This window comes from Sander lucioperca, chromosome 17 (assembly GCF_008315115.2).
Source record: "Sander lucioperca isolate FBNREF2018 chromosome 17, SLUC_FBN_1.2, whole genome shotgun sequence".
NCBI classification, from domain to species: domain Eukaryota; kingdom Metazoa; phylum Chordata; class Actinopteri; order Perciformes; family Percidae; genus Sander; species Sander lucioperca.
In genome coordinates, this window is record NC_050189.1 from 12279342 (window position 1) to 12301238 (window position 21897).

At 38.5% G+C, this 21897-nt stretch overlaps 1 pseudogene; it reads right to left on the minus strand.

Moving 5' to 3' along the window:
- Positions 1–6338: 6338 nt before the first annotated feature.
- LOC118493664 lies at positions 6339–10567 on the minus strand (annotated as a pseudogene).
- Between the last annotated feature and the right edge of the window lie 11330 nt (positions 10568–21897).

Sequence of the window (21897 nt, forward strand, 5' to 3'; positions counted from 1 at the left end):
CTCTCTATAATGGAAGTAGTTTGAGATTTCTATGTTGAACAGCAAAAAAGGTATTAAAGATAGAAATAGTTGGTATTGCAATTTTACGACGGTCCCTAAGTACATGTATTGTGACGGGTGCGTTGGACAGACATTCAGTTCTTTGCGCTCTTAAATGCATCGTCATTTTTGGTGATTTTTAGTTAAAAATAACTGTGAAACGTCTGCCTAAATTAGCTCTCCAACGTACCCTGAAACTGAGTGAAATCGAGGCTTTAACAAAGACCTATTGAAGGTAACATCCGTGAAAACCGACGAATGTCAAACATTAAACTAACTTCACCCCGTAAGTAGATCCTGCAAGTTTCCAACCTCCTAATTTCCTTGTTTGACTGACGTTATTCCTTCTACTGGATCATGTTGTGTAACTGGAGTGAATAAATTATTTCAAGAACTTCAGCTTGCTTTTTTCCCCCGTTGCGTTACTGGCAAACAATAACTTTTCTGCAAACTTTATTTTCTATTAGACGCCATGATGGCATGTTTGCCGTAAAACTGAGACGTCGGTGACGTCCCTTTTCTCTCTTTGTTACTAAAACATTTTTCTTCTTCTTTCTCTCATTTTATTTCCTGATTTAAGCTTTATAGCAGGCTTAGGCTGTGGTTATGTGTTCTAACCTTTTATTTACTTCTTTATTTTATTTTATTTTAATTTTGTGTGTGTGTTGGTTGTTTGTCTATCTCTGTATTGTAGGGTCTTTATAAATTATAGTGTGGTCTAGACCAACTCTGTAATCAACAGCTCTGTAAAGTGTCCTGAGATAACTTCTGTTATGATTTGACACTATAAATACTTATTGATTTACATAATTGAATTTGATTTGATTGTAACATGGACACTGTGTCTTTTCACTTGATTATTTTGCGATAAAATGCATTGCAAAGTGCAAATGCTTATTTTCAGACCTCTATTGTTGCAGTGCAGTTAGCCAAAATATCTCGCAAAGATAATATAGTAGAAAGTAATATACACCGTTGACTGAGGTTGCAGTGTATTTTGGCCCCAAACTGTTTGCGGTAAGTACGGTTAGGACTGACTAATAGAGTGGGGAATTGTGATGTTAAATCACACCTGGCAGTGGTCACACTTACTCTAATTACAATAAAAACTTTATTTGTATAACACAATCATTTGTTTTCATGGTCATTACGAAGCACCTGACAGAACATTTCCACCAAACTGCTGTCTGTACACACAGTGACTTCCAGTCAGCATGACCCTGAATTTGAATAAACACCTGTCTAAGTTAGCAGGTTATTTGAATCCTGTCAAACATGATGGACTGAAAGTTAATGATAGGAAATATCTTAACACCACGAGTGATTCAAATGCTTATGTTTGGATCTAAACATTGCATCATGAAAGATTTGAGCACAAAAAAACACAAATCTAACAAATTATTCCAGTTCAAACTTTTTGTTCCTGAAATATCCTCACTGTGGAAGAGTAATGTGAAAAGAACATTTGCCTGCCACGATTAAGAGTATAAAGTGACACGGAATCCATCATTTGTTTGACAACATGCAAACACAACCTGTCCTGGTTGCTGGGTGGGTTCACTAAGACACAGAAGCATTAATATATCTGTGGATCAGAACGAGTGAATAGCAGTCGGTGAGTTTGGATGCGCAGGAGAAAGATCAAAAACAAGCTCTGCTGAGAAGGTGAGTGTCCTTTAATTAAGTAACAATTTTCAGTTAATATTATTTCATTGCTTTTGCTTGGATATTAACCAACACTGTGTCAATGTTTATGAACATTAACATTTAGAATTACCATTTTGCAGTCATTGACTCAAGTTGGTGAAAAACAAGAGACCAGTAGCCTTCTGTAAATTAACTTGTCCATTTTTTTAACTTTACACATATATCTTTTGAAGGTAACCAAACAAAAAATACCCAGTAGTGTTTGCTAGTATCTGAAAATAAAATGTAATCGTTAAAAAATAATCTGAAGTTTTATTTTGGTTTTAATCTCTTTAATCTCAAGAAGGGACTTTGTTTAATTAGATATTTTCTTTATACGTGTTTTAACATTTTATGGAAGCCCATGTCTGCCAAGAAAAGAATAAAACAAAAGTAGTGAAAAGTTATTAATGATGAAAGCCAAAATACACGAGGAATCAAATTTATTAAGATTTGACTTTTAAGTCAACATTATGTCCAAAAGGAGACTAAAGTCAAAGGGATGAGATAGCAAGCCAAATTGTGACTCAAAACAGTGACATTTTGCATTGGGATCTAATTCTCTTGATACCGTTGCTATTTTTATTTTTGTCCTAGAATTTCATCCTTTTATTTCTTTAGAATTAACTTCCCTAAGTGTATTGCATGAAACTTTTAGTTATTATTTCACTTCATTCAAAGTTATGGTTCACATTATTGGAACACTTCTATTGGAATTATTATAATATATAATATAATTATTATACTTGCATACAAAATTATTCAATTTTAACAAAAAACTCTTCATGTTCAAATAAATCACTTTATCACAACACTTCTCCGCTATCACACAAAATAAATGTATCTCACTGAAATGAGAAAACCTTTTTTGTTAATACATAACTCAGTATGTTGTAATACAATTTAATTAAGTTTTAGATATTCTACTAACCTCAATTTCAATTTTCTCATTTTAAAGAAAAACTGAACACGTTTTTGGGGAGATTTGGTGACAGCAATACACTGCCGTACTTTTACTTAGAAAAGTCTCAAGACAAATTCCAATTGGCACATGAAGCGGGCATAGTTGTTGGACTGTTGTGGTCAGGTTAGCAGACTCTGCTGTCATGTAGTCACACATGCCTATTACATCTGCATACAGTATATACTCAGCGATATTAAACGCAAATATATCTACTGTTACTATGGACAAAGTGTGCAATGGATAAACAAAATAATGTGTCGTAGTTTTAAATCACTTAAATCATCTTCGAAATGATCTCAGTTAATTTATTTCTGTTCCTCTTGTCTCCCTTTTCTTCATAAAAGCAAATCCATATAAAACCATTATGGCCGTCAACTCCTCTTCCTCCCAATTTTACACCTGCCAAGGCTCGAGAGCTGGAATTCTCCTCTCCATAGCCTACAGCGTCAATAAGAACATCCTCATCCTCCCTCCCTCCACCTTTGTCCTCTACCTGGGTCACCAACGATGGCGGCGGCAGCGCTCCTTTGCAACAACGAGCCACTCTGACATCTTCTCCTACAACATGGCTGCTGTTGAGCTGATCTATGCATTAGGAACCGCAGCCTTCTTTTGTGGTGTATACACTAGTCTCTCAGAGTTGGTGAGGGTAGGGTTTTATGCGTATAATCTGGTTTTCCCTGGAGAGATGTTATTTCACATCCTGACCTGTGTGGAGCGCTACCTGGCTGTTGTTCACCCCGTCACCTACATGGGGCTGAGGCAGTCGGGTGGAGTCAAGATACGAAATATCAGCATTGTATGTGTTTGGTTGCTGTCCTTTGGATGGAGTGGTGTAGCAGGTGGCTCTGACTTTCCCTATATCGCAATGTTATGTTTGACAGTCTTCGCTTCAGTTGTCGTATCTTTCTGCAGCCTTTCAGTTCTCCGTGTTCTGATTCGTCCAGGACCAGGGGAAGTGGGCAGGGACAGGGAGCAGGTTGATCAATCAAAGCAGAGCGCTTTCCACATCATCACTGTCATAATGGGAGTGTTGTGGTTGGGGCTTGCAGGGTTCCTTCTTGGTATTGTTCTGAACTACTCACATCTGCTAAACTACAATGACGGGTGTGTGGCACTGGTTACTGGAATCTGGTTTAGTTTGCCCAGCAGTTTGGTTTTACCTCTGCTGTTCCTACACAGAGCAGGAAAACTGCCTCGTTGCCATTAAAGCAATGTAAGCGACACTATAATTTAACTTCAGACAATAAAAAGGAATTCATTTTAGGAAGTTGTAGCACAGAAGGTTAGCGTTGTTATGAAGTTGAATCTAATCTAATCATTGGACAAAACAATATAGAGATAGAGCAAGTTTTATCATGTTATCATGTCATCAATAAAGTAATTCCACCAGGATTTCCTGGAGTTTTCCTGTTATATTTGTGGCACAGAATTACAGGGTTTGCAGCAGCTGTGATTTAAAGGGGTTACATTTGACTTTCACCAAGCACACAAATTTGTTTTCTTAAATCATAAACAAAATGAGTATTTTTTTCTCTTGAATCAATAATACATTTATATTGTGTCAACCATTGTGTTTATTGACTCACACTCACAAATTACGCATTTCTTAACATTTTAATTATATTCATGGGATGTTAATGATGAGAAAATATTGTTTAGCATAAACATCATCAGTATATCTACGTACATGTATCTATAATGTAATGAAATCATGTTTAACCTATGTGGCACATTAAGATCATTTGCCCTCGTTTGCACCCAACTAATAAAGCTGGCCAGAATTGCTAAACATGCACAAAAAAAGAGTATTGAAAGGACAAGGATGAAGTAATGGACAACATTTTTTTTTTAATTTGAGCATATTAATCAATAATTTGAGAGCACAAATGAACCAAGATTAAAAGTAGAAAATTTGTATAACACTTTTTACAGTTTGTTTCTTTGTAATGTGCTGACTGTTTTTGTTGTTTAAATCAGATCTGGGGTCCGTTTCAGAAAGCAGGTTGAGTGAAAACTCTGAGTTTGTTAACCCTGAGATGAGGGAAACTCTGGGTTTTCTGTTTCAGAAAGAGAGGTTACTTAACCTCAGAGTCAGTTACTATGGTAACTGAGTCTGTGAACCTAACCTGGTCGGGAGCAGGTTTTCTTCAAGAAACCTCGAGTTTCTTCTCTCTCATTTCCTCATTCATTCATTCAGTCTGTATCAGGCACATTTTAAGTTTGTTATCTGCATGAATAAAAACGTAATGAATAAAACTTATTGTTAGGCAGATTATAAAACGTTTTTTCTCAAACATGTCATGTCCTTTTGTCGACGATCCCGTTGATGAAAAAGCTGTATTACTTCACAGAGAGTTTACGTCAGAAGATGATATTGAGTCCCGACTAAATGTATTTTCATTTCCACATTTTTTCACAGTCAATCAGATATGTAGATACCTTATCCGTCCTCCTATCACTACATCCACCATCGTGGACATGCTTTAACATCCCAGCAGATTCTTTGTGTCGCATTACGTTTTCTGCAAACGGCAGTTTTCTTTATTGGTGATGCGGATCATACTGTAATAGTAAAGCCACTGTAGCCGTCAGAAAATTGTGACTCGCTCTGAAACATTTTTTAAACGTTTTTTGTAGTTGTTCCCTGGATACAAACCAGTGAGAGCCATTAAAAAGAAATAAATTATTGTACATTATAGTTCTGTTAATGATCATGGTGCTGCAGCCTCAGAATGGGATAACTAGTAGCGTAGGCTAAGCTTACTTTATCCCGCAGGATTGCACCCAAATAAAATTATAGGTGTAATTACAAGGATCCAGTTTTCACCAGTAATATTATAAGTTAACTGTGATTAAATATGAAATTAATACACTGTTAATGCTTACGCATTGACTCGAGCAGCACTTTTCTCCCACACCAATTATCTCTCTGTTGCAGCAGCAACCGCTGTTTTGCTTTTTTAACGAAATACATGTTCAAACTCGCTGTATGTGCGCATGAGTATTTCCGCCGACCCGTTTGTTTGTGGTTGTTACCATGGTGAATCGTAGTATCATGGCTCCATTCATACTGCCTTTTTCTTGTGGTGGTGCATGCGCATGAACATACTTGGAGTTGATTGAACCAACTCATATCAGCTGTTCTGGAACCGAAAACTCTGAGTTTCCCATCTCAGGGTAAATCAACTCAGACATCAGGGTTAGACTCAGAGTTTGTTAAACCTCCTTCCTGAAACGGACACCAGATGCCAATTGCCTGCTCTTTCATTCTCTGTATTTACCATTTGTCAATGCTGTTCATTGTAAAGGACAATTGCTATATGCAATCACCAAAATAAAATATTTCTAAATGGGTGCCATTTGTTGTGGTTTGGTTTTTGAAGATTACCTGTGTTTTGCCAGTGATTGTATCTTGACTGAATGCCTTCTGAAAATGTTAAGATTCCTGATGCGCATAAAGTTTTGAAGTTAATTAAAGGGTTTTTAATGATTAAATGTTTAACAACCAACAATACAAATTTTGACCAAAAAGAGTTAGTCAAAAAGCACATAAATGCAAAAAAAAGCAATAACAAAAAATTATTAAAAAAACATGTTTTGTTGGTAAACGAAACATACGCTTTAATCTATATAATTAAATTTAAAACTGCTAGTTAACTTGCGAGTAAAAACCAGGCCCCCAGGAAGTGTGCCAGGCTTTGACATTGCAGCCAAACAGCGGAATTCAAATGAACACAACAAACATCAAGGTTGAAGCAAGGTTAGTGGTGCACGTACTATTGATTTTTAGAGACAGTTATCGCAAAAGCTGTTTTGGAAATGAATGATATCAGATTATACTTTTGCCTAGCAACAACAAGCCATCAGTAACACCAGTTTGATGCAGATTAGAACTGCATGGTGTAAGGACAATCACAATGAGCCTTACTCTTAAGGAAGGAATGCAATCACCAAGCGTAAGATAAAATTTGACAGACATTTCATTACTATGATAGTACTGATTGACCTAGAAAGTAGACCCTAGAACTCGTCATGGTGTCGCATTCTAGCTGATTCTTTGTTAATGTTGGAAGCAGCCCTGATCGCAGATTTCATAGATGTCTCGATCCAAGCGTGAGAAAAAGCTGTGTGTTCACCTGCAAAGTGCACCCTGCCTTCACCACTGAAGAGCTCTTCAGAGTACTCTAAATGTTGGTAGGGTGTGAAGAGAGCAAAGGCACCCAAGCTGTGAGGATCCGCACTCCACCTCTTCACCAGCACCCCTGTGCAGAGAGATTTGACGTACTCGCCGTGGATCTTCGCCAAATCTCTCAGAGCCAGCTCTTTCAGGTCTTCATCGCTCAAACCTAAGAAGGGGAGGGATTCGTCAGACCAGGTGTAGGAGGCCAGGAGGACGCCAATGGTCTTATTGGTTGAGAAACTGTGGCTGGGGTAGTAGATGAAACGACAGGGCCGGTCGGTGATGCTCTTTCCTCCTCGGATGCCGTCCTTCTCCCAGAACTTCTCGCTGAAGGTGAGGATGATTTTAGTGGAGCTGTCATAGTGGACTGCCCTCAGTGCCTCCATCTTTCTGATGGAGAGAGGTGGGTCAAAGTCAATGAAGAGGGCTGCTTTGGCTGTGGTTGTTACCAGGACAACGTCAGCGGAAAGATCTGTCAAAGAGGACTGTTGTCCTGTCTGGTACGATACTACTACACCTTTATTTGACTGGCTGATGTTTTTGACCTTGGAGTTGAGGAGAATAGGAACATCCAGGACATTAAGAAAAGCTTTCGGGAGAAGGTCTGATCCACCAGTCACTTCATAATACCTTAAAAAACAAATACTTGTTTGAGTGCAATGTTGTAGAGAGGTGCACATTTCCAATATGTCAATATGGTATGTTTATGTACAATTATATTTATAGGTTATGATTTAAACTGGAAGAGCAACATTCAGGCATACATGTCAAAGGAGTTTTTCTACCGGTTGATAAAAACAACTTTCAATTTCATCTAAGTTAAGGTAAAAAATGTACTTTACATAGTGCTACATGTAAAGCCACCAAATTAAATGTAATGGTTTCTCTTGAAGCCAGTAAACAATGTACAACTTTAGTTTTCCAGACCTTTCATGACCACCTGACATTTTCTGGCCAGGGGTTTCATAATTTTTAATTCTACTGCAAAAAAATATATTCCAATCTTGAATCGTTGACAGTGTGGGATGTAGGGCCTTACGTAGTGTTGTCGTTGATGTCAGTCTGGTCATAGATCATCTCAGTCAGCGCTGTGTACATGAGGCTCTCTTCATTAAGAAGGTCTCCAATCATCCTTATTGCCTCTCAACTCAGATCTCCTTCTTCTTTCAGATACTCCTATTAAACAAAGTTCCATGTAATGCTGTCAGGGTGGCTCAGAAAGAAAGCTTAACAAGTGTTAAAACAAAATCTTTGGATTACATGCTTTCCCTAGTCAGGTTTTCAGCTTTAAATCAAGAATTATTAATGGACGGACACTTGTGGTTGTGCTGGGAAGTTTCAGTAACAACTTGTTTGTTTTCAAATGCTAAACCATTGAAAATGGCTTGGGAAAATAATGCTATTTATAATGCACTAAAATATCAGTTGTGATTCGCAATTTACCCCACATATGGTTCTCATTTTACAACATTTTATGACATTGTTGAATTTTACCTTCACAGAGTAGTGGTCATATTTTTTCAGCGCAGCCTCGCAGCCATTAGTCTGCACGTAATCTTTTACCTACAAAAAACAGGAACATTTCACTCATTTATCTATTGAGCTGATGGTGTCCCCATGAGTCAAACTGAACTTTGATTTGCCTATAATGACTCATAAATGTGTAACTCAACTGTATGGCCTAGATACAATATAAAGTCATTCACAGAACTCACATCACCCAAAGTAAAATGTTCAAAATGGGCCTAGCAAACACGGGAATCTGTTCACAATGCACCTTAGGTAGCACTGATGACTATCTGCATGCCATGTGGCTCTGTCAACCAGTTCACTCATTCTGGATTACGGTCACTGAGACACTGTCCAATACCCTGAGCTACAGAATCCCATCATCTCCAACACTCTTGGTGATATCTCCGAAATCCACATCCCGCAAAAATTCAGTAATCCGTTGTTCATTTCTCTAGCTGTCGCTAAGAAAGTAGTCCTCCAAAACTGGAAATCAAAGAATTCCTGCCACTGGACAAATTTAATCTCAGAATACATCTCAATAGAAAAATACAATGCACACAGAAAGAAGCAAATGTCAGCCTTTGAAGGCACCTGGTCCCCATTTCTAACTTTTCTAAATTCAACAAAAACATAACTACAAGCCGTGTACATTACCAGACATATACCTCCCTCCTCCATTATGTAATACAACGCCCTCCCTAGTTCTTTTACATTATTTATATCATTTAATTATTATATTTTCCCCTTTGTTTTTTTTTATTTTGTATTTATTTCTCCCTTGCAGTTACCACTTTACTCATACACACCATCCACACTTATGCATAACATGTTCTTCCAACTCCCTTCAAACACAAAAACCGTGATCACCCAATATGAATCGTAGATCATTCTTCCCAATTACTAATAATACGTCTTTGTGTTTGTCAACTGTCCTGTCCAGTCCCGTCTTGTTAGTTCTACTGTTGTCCCGTCTCACTTCCCTCTGTTTTTCTGTTTGCCACCTTGTCGCGTTTTATGTGTTATGTGTTACACTCCGTACGTGGTGCTTTAATCCCCCCTGCCCTTATATGGATCCATGGTCTCACTAAAACAGGGCGAATGGTTAAAAAAAGATAAAATAAAAATAAAAAAACTGTATGGCCTAGACCAGGGTCCTCATGTATAAACGTTGCATAGGCACGAAAAGGTTCTGTACACTGGTTTTTATGGACATTTTGTGATGCATAGAAAATTAACTTGACGTCACGCAAACCGTTGAGCAGTCGTGAGAATGTGCAGGCTGTCCACAAAGTCTTTTTGGCTCTGTAATGTGGTGAATGTTTATACTTTTTGTTGCATTTTAGTCGACATAAAGCCCTACAACAATGATCTTTTTTTTACGTTTCTGCCTAAATACGAAGGAATTTCTGAGTCTCAAAGTCAGCAAATCTGCCAAATTCTACTTTGAGTGTCGCATAACTGCAGTTTAAAAAACACTTTCCCGTGTTTTTGTTTTTGGCGCACAACTAGGCGGGCCAAAACCTATTGTGAACATAAATTTATTTGCTGGCCGGATCATAATCTGCAAAGGGCCGGATTTAGCCCGCGGGCCTCGAGTTTGACACGTGTGGCTAGACTGACACAAAAAGGCACCAAATGGAAGTGCTTAGAGGTTGGGCCCAATGAACAGCAATGCCAGTAGTTCAATGTTTATCTAATTTTCATATAGCTCAGACTTTAAACATGTACTCTTTTAACCTTACTGGCCGGAACAGCTTAACAGTAAACTGACTTCTGCAATTAGTGAATTTCCTGGATATTGAAGAAGCTATACCATTAGTTATGTTGCACCATGTTTTATATAACCCTTCTATGCCGGTGATAAACTACTCTACAACAAAGAAAAATACATTTGCTTTCCAAGGATGTGAATTTGTGTAACTTTCTTTCCATCCCTCCTTCCTTTCTTCTGTCTCACGTACCTTCTGCAAAGCTTGTTGTAGCAGTTCGTCGGCTGACTTCCCTTTCTCACTTGGCGTCACGTTGTACTTCAGAACGTCAGGGTCATTTTGCACTATGTACGTCTTCTTCAACAACCCATTAACCAAGTAAAAGGTGTTGGGGTCATACATGATGAATTCATTCAGCTTGATATTCATCTCTATAGCAAACCAAAGGGTGATTCTGGTGACAAAGGGGACAGTGGTTAGCTTGTTACTGTAATGTATCTTTACCGTGTGAGCCCAGACAGTAAACAATGACATTCACTAACTACTCTTGATGTTTAGGTAAGACATTTATTGGTGGCACATGTAACAATCTTACATCATTTTGAGTTTTAAGTTAACAAGACAGCGACAACAGTGGCAGCCTCCAAGGACCTCAACAGCAAAATTCACCTTCTGCTATTTTGAAGTAACTCGCCATGTTATTTTTATGTAAATAAAAAGGAATGTTTCGCTCTATAGAGCAGTTCGACTGTAGCGATAGTAAAACCTTTACAATAACTTAATTATTAATTTCTTTTTGATTCTGTTCACGTTGAATTGTTATCTCACCTATAGTGTTTTAAATAATAATAATATGGATGGTTTCCTTGCAAATCAACCCCATTAAAAGCTGGAAGTTTCATCAGCATCTTTTTACACAATCATTTTAGTCTGAGAGAGGGAAGGGTTGCATGCCATGTTTATATGTAAATGCCCAACTGAATGTTTTTAAAACTTAAACTCACTGGTGATCACTTGGGATCCTCATGGCTCCCAGTTCAGCATACCAGCCCTCTTCTTCATTCCTGTAGGTCTCCACCCATCCTCCAACACGACCACTAGACTCTATTATGGTTACCTTGTCAGAACAGAAAAATACAAACAGATAAATACGCAATAAGGCCCTTATGTAATGTCTCAAAGGTAGTAGGTTTGGTATTGCTACAACTGGACAGCCTAAAGCCCTCTTTGGTGGAAGTTACAGCTTACTCACTCTGTGTCTCCATAGATGATGGGAGACGTAACAGCAGAATAAGACAGTGCTGCCTCAAACACTCCCATCCTGCCAAGGTCATGGAGGAAGTAAACACATAGCACATTCTGTCTGTGCTGAGGTATTTGGGTTAAGCATCTGTGCGGCACCCTCAATATCTCCGTTGACATTGAAGGTTTAGCTAAACTTAATGCCTCCAGCATTAGTTTAAATATACCTTCAGGTAGACAGGAACTTCAGAGAGTTGGGACGGCACGACATGACATCCTGGTTAACCTGTACGGCCTGCCTAATTTTCTCCTCAACAGAGATTCCATTAAATGCTTCTGTGTAAGTCATTAAAGTCTACCTACCTTTATGTATGTGAATATCAATTGTGCTTCTCCTGTGTTAATGTTTAATATGTTAAGTGTGCATTTATCACCAAGGCAAATTCCACTTAGGCTAACTACTGTGACAATAAACTCCTTTCTGATTCTGAGTTTTTCCTTAACACCCTGCTCCAAAGTTGCCCACTGCTGACTGCTGCTCCTTAATTTCCTTCGGGATAAATAAAGTGTCTGTCTGTCTGTCTGTCTATCTATCTATCTATCTATCTATCTAAGACCGGTGGAAGCTAGGGGCAGGGGTGGACTCAGCCCACCCAAACGTGGGTCTTTTTCACACAATCAAAGGCTAATAAAATGTGTTCAGTCAATGGAATAAGTAGCAAAGAAAATACCTTTTCCAACTTCTGACTGGGTGGGCAGCCTAGAGACGGCCTTTATAGCAGTTTTATGGAAGTTACACCTGCAAATGAATGATAGTGTTCTTGGCAGGACTTTGAGGAAAAATTTTGGATCCAAAAAAACACACACACACACACACACACACACACACACACACACACACACACACACACACACACACACACACAGGTATTCCCATGAACTGTTTTGTTCAGTTCTGTGGAAGTCGGACCTTCAAAATAATAAATAATAGTGTATCTTTCTAACCTCCGGGCTACCAAAAGTCCATGTAGAGATGTAAAAATTCCAAATTTTGCTGTACAATTAATGTCTCAGAAATAATTGCTATTAACAATATATTTGTCTCTTTTAGTCAGGGGTGTTTCTAGGATCTGTCCTTTGGGGGGGCTCATCCCCTAATGAGCAGTTGATAGCAGTTAAGCTAGGGGGGTCCGGGGCATGTCCCCGTAAGATTTTTTTTTTTTTTAAACACTTAAATCATAACTTCTGGTGAGTTTTGGATAAAGAAATAGGCATATTCAGACAATATATATTATGACAAACTATCAACAGATTCAAGGCATCTGCTGAGAAAAAAGATGGCAACTACAAAGCATGATTATTACAGCACAAATACCCAGGGGCGTCGGACTGGGGGGGAAAAAGGGGACTGAGTTTGTCTGAAGCTTTCCAAGCTTTCAAAGAGTCCTTCCATAGACACTCTGATGTCCAACAACGAGGGTCGATCATAAGTCCATGCAGCAGAGACACAATCGTTAGATGATAGTGCTGATATGGCAACATAGAAGGCGAGTACAAACATAGAAAGTTGACACAGATGCGGTGCAGCAGCGGCCAAACCAAACACAGGCGCCATCTTGCGTGCATTTATTCCAGTTCAACTAATTTAACAAAGCACAATAGTAGATTAAACACAACTGACGGCCTAACTACATTACTAAACGTCAAAAGCTGATTTGACTTGCAACTGCGGGTGGGGCGTTCTTTGGTAGGAGTCCATAGGATCATATGATAGCTACTGTTAGGTGATGCTACGCGGGTATTAGAAACGTGTTTGATGGATGCAAAAAAAACAGTGCCCCATCTCATTAAAAAATGCTCTAATGCTTTAATTGCGGTAAGACGATTTTTAAATAATTGTTACAGGCCTACACCCACGTCGCCCAACTATAGTTTCTATGAGCCCACCCTCATATAGCAGGTAAAAACCAGCCCTACCATGTAGTGGTCTTTATACCAATATCAGCTTGTTGCACGTACCTTGTGTCCTGCGTCTCACAGTAGCTTGGCAGCCGTCAGTCCAGCCATCCCAGCTCCCACAATAACAACATGATGAGATGTATTTATGTGCGGGAGGCCATACTTCACAGTCTGCAGCAGTTCATCATAGTCTGTGTCATTCAAACAATCAGCCAGATTTTCCTTCAAGCTGACAGCATCAGCAGGGCTGTGGTAGAGTGTGAGCAGCAGCAGCAGCACCACACTGACGGCTACTTATCACACAAAAAGAGAAGCATACCCAAGTTGGAAACGTTTAGCAAGGTGTCTTTATTAAGTCTTACAGAGTTTTACTGATCCAAAGTCTAATTGAGCAACTAGATGCGAGACACTTGACTACTTGACCTTGTTTGCATCACATTTACAGACATTTTCTGATGCTGTTATGAATGAAGATTTACAAAATAAGTATAATAAAACAGTTTAAAGTTCCTCTTCTGGAAGGATTTTTTGTTGACCAAGCCCATTTCTTCTAGACATTGTCTCAAAAACATTCCTTTGAAGTCAAGAAAAACTAAACATATCCTCATTTCATAATAGAGTAATGAAATCTAAAGTGTACCAGTGTAAAGGTGAACTCAAACACATTGATTTCTTCAATGGGTCTGAATTGTATATATGGACTACATCAAGGAACTGAGCAGACTACATGTGCACCTTAAGCACATATTTGACTCTGCTATTCAAACAGAACTCTGCACCTGACCCGTGCAGCATTTTTGGAATCAATGCCTCGGGCCATTTAGCTACTACAAGCCGGATCAGATTGACAATAAGAAAAAAAGTCATCACAAAATAAAGAAGTTCTTGTTTAATGGATAATATTTTAAATATTAATTTTGATAGCAAATACTCACACAATTTCCATCTTGCCAGACGCAGATCCATCTCATTTATTAATCCCACCTTCTTTCACTCTTTGGTGACATAAAGAGGATTTATCTCATGTTTCAGAAATCAAAAGATTTTATAAAGTTGACGAAAAGACTGATATATTTTTATAGTAAAATTGTAATGATAGTCTGAGATAAAAAAATAAATAAATAATGATTCTTACCGTTTAAAGAGTTTAAATGTCAATGTCAATCTGCTGTAAGAGTGAATTGAAGTGAAAGGAAAACCTCTTATATACGCACACTTAGTGCTGTTTTTCTTGGACCCATCACCACACCTGCACAAGAATTTAGATGAGAAGATTAGATTCCTGTCCTGTTCTTATGCAATACAGTACTTTTAAGATTGAAGTTTGGATAAAAACAAGTAAAATTTGAACACACACACGCACGCACGCACGCACGCACGCACGCACGCACGCACGCACGCACGCACGCACGCACACACACACACATATTCCCATGAGTTGTGATCATTTCTGTTGAAGTCTGACCTTCAAAAGAATGTGTTCTTGGTAGGACTAGGGGTGAACACACACCCACACACTTATAGTACATACACTTTAAACCTAGCATCATTAATTATAGAATTTAAATAATATATTTTCAAAATGCCTCCATGAACTTTCTTTATGTAACGTTACTGCTTTCAAAACTGATACATAAAATAAACCTTTAGGTTGTTGTATAATGAAAATGATGCATTAGCATTAATATTGTGAATTTGAATTTGCCAGGTTGCAATGGAAGAGTAAATCATGTCTAAATGTGTAGTGACTCAGCAGAGGTAACATTAAATGAGAAAAGCTAATCTACAGGAGAATAGGCCCATCTCTACTGCTTGAATGTCAACATCTGCTGTAAGAGTTTGACTTGCTATAAGACACACATTTAGTGCTGTTTTATTTCCTCATCTAACTGGTTTAACTGGAGCCATCACCACACATCTGCACAAGTAAACACACACACAAATAAAAAAAAACACAAAGTAGGTCATAATGTGAAATTCTAAAATATATAAATGACAGAATTACAAAATAATACCTTATAAAAACGATTGTAAATACATTTTGAATCTCAGTTTTGTGTTAGTGTTTTAGTTTGTAAAATGTTTTAGTGTATTACAAATATCATTGTGACACACAAATTAGACCGAGACGGACGAATACGTCAAGTCGCTTCATCTTTGTTTCTGTCATCCTCCCTCTGTGTGAAGACCAGTGTTGGGCAAGTTACTTCCAAAAGGTAATACATTATAGATTACTAGTTACTGTAATTTGAGAGTAATTAGTTACATTATAACATTACTGTCTCTGAATTCTAATGCTTTACACTACTTTTGAGTTACTTTAGCCAAAATGACAGCTGAAGTATGCCTTGGCAGGTAGCTTGTTAATTTTATCACGGCATCAATAAAGTCTCATCTTCATCCGCTTGAAGACATCTTAGTTTATTAATAATATTTTGTATAATTAATTTTTTTATGACATTTAATGGTCGTCAATCAACACCCAAGGCAGAGCACCAACTGAGAACATCAACCCAACATGGAAAGGTGTTTCCTGGATGGAGATTGACAAAACACACTTGGATGCTTACATGGGGTTGTTGCTTCTTGCTGGGGTGTACATATCCTGGAATGAGGCTACAGCTTATGGGATGCTGAGTCAGCATTTCATGCTAACATGTCACTTCAGAACTTTATGCGTTACCCTTTGTTTCAAGAGTTACCTGCTTTCACAATCGGGAGACAAGAATTACTGGCCGTGTGAATGACAGCTTTCTCCCATTAGGGATGTTTGGGACAAATGGGGGGAACGCTTGCCATACATGTAGCCTTATTCCAGGATCTGTCCACGAAGCAACAGCCCCATGTAAGCATCCAGGTGTGTTTTGATGATCTCCATCTAGCAAACACCTCCCCTGCCATGTTTGTCATCTCGAGCAGGATCTTCTCAACAGACCACGGTATGAACAGCTCAAATGCTGTCTTGATGTTTTTGACATGTGACACAGCATATCTAGTAGGCCCTAGGGTCATTCGGATTATGGTCTCAGTTGGTGCTCTGCCTTGGGTGTTATAAAGGGTCGATAACCATGAAATTTCACCTTTTGTGATTGGTAAATCGTTGATGCCACGCCCTTAGAGATGATACTTACTTATGAGAAAAAAAGTGGTTTACTTTTTTGTAGAAGTTACTAAAATTGTGACATCTTTTGTTGTGTTGGAATAGCTGTTTCTGAGGATATCATGAAGCCTTGTTCAAATCAAAAACGGTACTTTTTACATGTCTGATCTTGAGTCATATTGGACCCTTACACAATATAAGTGTTCATTAATGGTATGAGGAATTCTGATGGTTAAATCACACCTGGCCGTGGTCACACTTACTCTAATTACAATAAAAACTTTATTTGTATAACACGATCATTTGTTTTCATGGTCATTACGAAACACCTGACAGAACATTTCCACCAAACTGCTGTCTGTACACACAGTGACTTCCAGTCAGCAGTACACTTCATTTGAATAAGCACCTGTATAAGTTAGCAGGTTATTTGAATCCTGTCAAACACGATGGACTCAAAGTTAATGATGGGAAATATCTTAACACCACGAGTGATTCAAATGCTTATGTTTGGATCTAAACATTGCATTCTGAAAGATTTTAGCACAACAAACACAAATCTAACAAATTATTCCAGTTCAAACTTTTTGTTCCTGAAATATCCTCACTGTGTAAGAATAGTGTGAAAAGAAAATTTGCCTGCCACGATTAAGAGTATGAAGTGACACGGAATCCATCATTTGTTTGACAACATGCAAACACAACCTGTCCTGGGGGCCATTACTTCACTCAGACACAGAAGCATTAATATATCTGTGGATCAGAACAAGTGAATAGCAGTCGGTGACTTTGGATGCGCAGGAGAAAGATCAAAAACAAGCACTGCTGAGAAGGTGGGTGTCTTTAATTAAGTAAGAGTTTTCAGTTAATATTATTTAATTGATTTACCATGAATATCAATCAACACTTTGTCAATGTTTATGAACATTATCATTGACTCAAGTTATGGAAAAACAAGAGACCAGTTCATTAAATTCATGTCCATTTTTTGTTTTAACTTCACTCATATACTGTATCTTTTAGGGTAACCATACAAAAAACACACAATTCTGTTTGTTAGTATCAGACATTTTTAATTGTTAAAAATACATTTTAAAGGACATTTTTATGAACTTAATTCTTGTAAAGGGAATTTGTTTAATAAGATATTTTTATTTAAAGTGTTTTGTAATTGTTTTTCCGTAACGTGATGAACATCATGTACTAAGAATTTCTCATGGGGCTGACAGAAAGTACGCACTATAGCTTTAAAGTCAAATTGTTCCTCAAAACAGTGACATTTTGAGTTTAGGATCTAATTCACTATTATTAACTGTTGTTATTTCTATTTTTGTCATAGTATTTCTACTTTTATTTATTTAGCATTAACTTCCCTAAGTTTCTTGCATTAAACTTTTAGTAATTATTTCACATTATTAAAAGTTGTTTTTCATGTTAATACACAGTTTTTTGGAGAGACTTGGTGACATCAATACACTTACACAGAAAAGTCTCAAGATGAATTCCAATGGGCACATTTAGGCAGGATATTTGTTGGACTGCTGTGGTCAGGTTAGCAGACTCTGCTGTCATATAGTCACACATGCCTATAAAATCTGCATACAATAAATAATCTGCAATGTTATAGCAAATATATCTGCGGTTACTATGGACAAAATGTGCAATGGCTACAAAACAATGTGTTGTAGTTTTAAATACTTTAATGATCTTTGAAATGATCTCAGTTATTTTATTTCTGTACCTCTTGTCTCCCTTTTCTTCATAAAAGGCAATACCACACAAACCAATATGTCAGTCAACTCCTCTTCCTTTTCCCCTTACTACTGCACGGACTCCAAAACTGGATTTCTCCTCTCCATAGCCTTCAACTTCACTAAGACCTTCTTCCTCCTCCCTCTCTCCACCCTCGTCCTCTACCTGGGTCACCAACGATGGCGGCGGCAGCGCTCTTTTACAACAACGAGCCACTCTGACATCTTCTCCTACAACATGGCTGCTCTTGAGCTGATCTGTGCATTTGGGGGCACAGCCACCGTTTGTGGTGTATTCACTAATCTCTCAGAGTTGGTCAATGTGGGGCTATATGTATATTCAATGGTTTTCCCTGGAGAGATTTGTTTTCACATCCTGACCTGTGTGGAGCGCTACCTGGCTGTTGTTCACCCCGTCACCTACATGGGGCTGAGACAGTCGGGTGGAGTCAAGATACGAAATATCAGCATTGTATGTGTTTGGTTGCTGTGCTTTGGATGGTGTGGTGTAGGAGTTGGCAATTATCTAAATGTCCCAATTTTCTGTGCAGTGGTCTTCGCTTCAGTTGGCGTATCTTTCTGTAGCCTTACGGTTCTCCGTGTTCTGATTCGTCCAGGGCCGGGGGAAGCGGGCGGGGACAGGGAGCGAGTTGATCAAACAAAGCAGAGGGCTTTCCACACCATCACTGCTATAATGGGAGTGTTGTGGTTGTGGTTTACAGGATTCCTTGTTGGTTTTGCTCTGGATATCTCAAATCTGCTAAACTACGATGACGGGTGTGTGGCACTGTTTTCTGGAATCTGGTTTAATCTGCCCAGCAGTTTGGTTTTACCTCTGCTCTTCCTACACAAAGCAGGAAAATTGCCCCGGTGCCATTAAAGCAATGTCAGTGACACTATAATTTCACTTCAGACAATAAGTAAGATTTTTTTTAGGAAGTTGTAGCACAGAAAGTAAATAGAACAAGAGTTTTCCTGTTATGATTGTGGAGCAGATTTACCCCTGATTTTCCACCAGGTACGTCTGTGCTGCGTCTGTGCGGTTTTCTTCCGTTCTCCGCCAAGTGCCATACCACACCGGGAGCGTCTCAGAAGCAGAGAGTCTTCTTGCTGCCCAACTCGCAGATTTGTTTGTCTCTTCAAGTACTTTACAAAACAATCACCTTTTTATTAAAATCGTATTTAACTTCCACTCCAAGCGCTTCTGCAATTAAACTCCATGCTCACTATCTTTTCTAGCGTTGTCCTTAATAAAAACAAGATGTCTATTATGTTTTTCCACCTCCAAGATGAATCTCTCGTCGACCGTTGTGTTGTAGACGGAACGTATACTTTATTGGTGGGTGACCTTTGGAAAATTGACTGGATGCTCCCGCTGTTTCACTTCCTGCCTGGCTGTCAAAATGCTCCGCGGCTTGCGTGAAAATAGACTTGGCGCGTATGTTTAGCGGAGTGGAGAGCCGCTTCATGCATGCTTCTGGGACGCGCCGTGGTGGGGGGTGGAATATCAAGCATTGACTTAAAAAGTTGCGATTGCTCGTGCGGGGTTCGTGGCGCCTCCGGACCAAAGTGCAGACGCGCATGGTGGAAAATAGGGGTTACAGGGTTTGCAACTGATTTCTCTTCTCGCAGCAGCTGCGATTTAAAGGGTTAACATTTGATTTTCACAGAGCACACAAATTTGTTTTCTTAATTTACCAACTTGTGCACACAAATTATTATTTTTTTCTCTTGAATCATTAATACATTTATATTGTATCAACTATTGTGTTTAACTAATCACATTCACAAATTACACATTTTTTTAACATTTTAATTATTAAAATTAAAGGTGCAATATGTAATACTGACAGCTAGTGTTTAAAATAGTTACTGCAGTACAAATTCAAAATACTGGAGAATTGTCACCCCGGCCCCCTCCTCCCCAGACTCGAAGTTCACGTAGGTTGCCAGGCTGAGACCACAGTATCCATAGTATCGCTTAGCCAGACCCTCCTTCAAAGCGCGCTGAAGGAGCATCCGCAACAATGTTGCTGGACGCTTGTCTCACATAGCCAGACATTACTTCAAAGCTCAGCGGAGTAGCAATGTTAGATTCTGACAGACACACTTTTTTTGGCATAGAATTACGGAACCGTTAAAAATACAAAAACCTTGCTGTCCTCTCCACCCGACGGAAATACACACTTCCTAGGCTTAGAATTACTGGTAGCAACTGTTAAAAATAACATTACCTTGCCATCCTGTCCACCCAACTGAACACACTTTATTGGCTTAGAATTACGGCAACAATCGCTAAACACACTGCAAACTCACGGTCCTCTCTTCCCGATTTACAGCCTCCCTCTCTTGGCTTAGAATAATCCACCGTTGTCGGCTATGGCCTCTGAACAGGCTACATGTTGTAAACAGCCGTGGCCCATTTGCCTGGTCCTCCGGTAACATTAGCAGGGTTAGCATGGCAGCGTTAGCCAGGACCAGTCGGGATCACTTTACTGGCTGTCTCAATTCGTTTTTGCGAGTAACCAACTCGGGTACTTTAGCTATATAATTCAATGTGTTGAAATGATAGAAAATGCCCGTCCCTTGTAGCCGTGATAAATTAGCCTGAAGCTAATGCTTAACTACCTGTTCAGGAGGAAATTAGCCATCTCTGCGTCCTTTTGTGCTCTAAGCTGTCTCCATCTTTCAAATACATCTCCAATATTTGCCCAGGGTTTGTTACGTCTCTGGTCACGTTTTTTTTTTTTTTAGGTCGGGTAGAGTCTATCTCCATTAATCCTGTTTGTATGTTTTCTGCTTTCATGGCTGTACTAACATTACAGCTGTAGCACGCTGGGTTTACGTTTTTTTCAGATATATCTGGCAACCCGGCTGTCGAACTGGGCAGTTGATAACAACACACAGGCCAAAACACAAACAGAAATTCCATCACGGAACGGAAATTTCAAAAGGAGAAAATTTGGATTTATTACAGTAAATATAATTACAAATTTGTATGAACACATTTAACAGTTTGATCCACGTAACACGTGATGAGCTTATTAATAATTTTTTTAAATCATATAAGTTTCCTATGAAGTGTCAACTGTTTCTTCTCTCTGTATTTACCATTCGGCAATGCTGTTCATTGTCGTGGACTATTGCTATATACAATCACCAAAATAAAGTATTTCTAAATGTGAGCCATTTGTTGTGGGTGTTTTTGTTAAACATTATCTGTGATTCCAATGTTTGTATCTTGACTTTATGCCTTCTGAAAATGTTAAAGATCCTGACATAAGCGGCACATGAAGTTATGTTAATTGTGTAAAAACTAAGGATGCTAATGATTAACTGTTTAACCCTTAACCAACAATAACAATTTTGACTGATTCATATTATCAGTTAAAGCCACTATATGTAACCTTTTCTGAAACTGTAATTTTTCATCTGATGATCATAAATTACCTTTAACAGCAAACAAGACAAACAGTAAAAAGAACGCTATTTTTACATAGTTTTTATTAATGCCTTTGCCCGGGTTTTTTTTTTTTCCTGCAAAGTCACAAAATGATTCACGGTAGGCAGACCGGCTCTACAGAGCACACATTCTGATGGGTCACCGATTTCTCACCGGAAAAGCATTGTCAGCTAGGTAAAATGTAGCACTTTTTTTTATTTTTTTATAATAGGCCTTGCAATAGACATTGCAACCACTGATCACACTACAAAAAAGAGCTATAAGAACAATTCATAAAGCAGGATATTAT